Source organism: Acinonyx jubatus, chromosome D3 (assembly GCF_027475565.1).
Source record: "Acinonyx jubatus isolate Ajub_Pintada_27869175 chromosome D3, VMU_Ajub_asm_v1.0, whole genome shotgun sequence".
In the NCBI taxonomy this organism is placed as follows: Eukaryota; Metazoa; Chordata; class Mammalia; order Carnivora; family Felidae; genus Acinonyx; species Acinonyx jubatus.
Window position 1 is genome coordinate 52,899,235 of NC_069392.1, and position 2,328 is coordinate 52,901,562.

Sequence of the window (2,328 nt, forward strand, 5' to 3'; positions counted from 1 at the left end):
GGTATCTATCTTGTTTCATCGGGAACTCACGTGAGGTGAAGAAGAAAGTATGAGCTTTAGCGTCAGGTTGACCCGTGACTGGATCTTGGATCTTTATGCCCTGGTTGTGTGACAAGACACCTCACCATACGTGAGCCATAGTGACCTCATTTATATGTACAACAGTGATGATAATAACCACATATATCCCATAGTACTGTTGTGGGGACCTACAAGAATAACATATGTAAAACACCTGGTTTATGATAACCACCAATAAATATTTCCTTTGAGGGGTAGAGAGTGGGAGGTTTGTTCAAGCCCAAAATGCACTTTCTGGTGTGTCTGTGCATCTCTAGGTCACTCCTGGTTCTAAGCCCCCCAGGCCGCCTCTAACTCTCCTTTGTGCTCTCACTTACCTTCCAGAAGCTGCCGTTGTCCTTTTCTGAATAGCTGTGTGGACATTAGCCCAGGCAGAATGGATAGTACATGCAAAGACCGTGAAGTAAGAGTGTGCGTGCCTTACTCAAAGAAGAGCAGGGAAGTCCTAGGGCCAGAGCAGAGGAGAAAAAGAGACCGTGACAGGAGATGAGGTCAGAACAATAGTCAGGGAGAGATCATGTAAAGCCCATAGACTATGGCAAGGACTTCAGATTTTATCCTGAATAAGATGACAAGTCTTTGAAGGATTTTAGTAAAGGGAGTAAGATGATCTATTTTATGCTTAATGGGGACAATTCTGACAGTAAAAGGGAAAACAGACTACCGAGGCGAAAGAAGCAGGGAAACCACTTAGGTGGTTTTCAAGAGCTGACAGTGACCTGGGCTAGGGTTGTAACAGTGGGAGTGGTTAGAAATGCTCCAGGGGGAGGGGACATGATCCATCCATGGTTCAGATACCAAGGTGAGAAAAAGAAGAGTCAAGGGTGAGTCCAGAGTTTTTGGCCAGAGCAACCAAGGGTTAGTGTTATATGCCAAGTGGAGACAGATTGTAGGAGGAGCATGTTTTGGGAGGGAAAACCAAAAGTTCTGCTTGGGACATATTAAGTCTGAGACATCTTTTCCTATTAATCGTCCACCAAGTGGAAATGGCAAGCAAATAGTTTGAATACATAATTTTGGAATTCAGGGGAGATCTTAAGGCTAAAGATTAAATTTGGAAATGCATTATCCTCCAATGTTAGATGAGAACATTGCACTCATAGCTCAGAACTAACATGGATTTTAATTTTGACCAGAGATATGAGTTTTGTTCCAAATCGGTTTGCCTAAAACACCATCAAGTACCTTGCAGTGCCTAGGAGGTAGGGTGCTGGGAGCAAGGCCAGTTCCCTGCATTGGCTTGTGTGGGGTTGCACAGTGAGGGCACTGGTGACCCAACAACAATGAATGTTGCACACAGAAACCCAACCGGGGGAGAGGGAAGCAGAAATCCAAATTGTTCTAGAACACATCCAGAGTAAACAAGTAAAACTCATCGTCCTTTATTTTGTGTTTTATATCACTGAGCAATTTGATTAAAACAAATCAGCAGGACAAAAAATGAAGTTGCTTTTCTGTGGGGAGACAAAATCAATGAGAAGAATCAAGGTTGAGTAAATGTCCTATGGATACTCAGGGGAGAGAATAAGTTTTCCAGAATAAGAAGGGAATTCTTCAGAATTAGTTTTCTAAAAGACAAGGTTGTTTTCATTTAGTGCTTTAAATGGGGTTGGGGGCAAGGGGCATATCTAAGGATAAATATCCCATGACCTGAGAGAATTTCAAAGGTGTTCATGATACATTTTTGACTTGATGTGGAAAATTTTCACAAAGGAATTTCTTTATGAAAGTAATTGGGAAAGTCATTTGGATAGAGTATCCGTGCACATTAAATCTGGCAACACTGATGTAATGACCTGGTTGGCTGTCATAAATTTCAGCCCATGCAACCACACTGGAAGGGAATCTGTGTCTGCAAGTGGATCGCCATTTAGCGATTGCTACAAGACATGCGTATAGCCTACAGACTTTGGCTATAGGTGACGTGGGGATCTGTCCCAGCTGACGACTAAGCAAAGCTTCCGTACAAAGGCTTGTAATTCTGGACAGTGGGGGACTGCCCTCTGGGAGCTCATTATGCTGCAGCTCCTCATTGGCTGATTGAGCCTTTCCTGCCCAACTCCTTCCTTCCCTAGTACTTTTGCAGGTGTCAGACCTACATCAGAGTCTGAAAGTCTCCCCCAACTGCTCTTCTTCCTTTTCCCTTTTATCTTTCATAGGCACTATCTCCAGTTAATATCTTGCACTTCTAGCTCTGTCTGGGCGTCTTCTTCTGGGAAGACTCAACTGACATATGCTGCATTAACT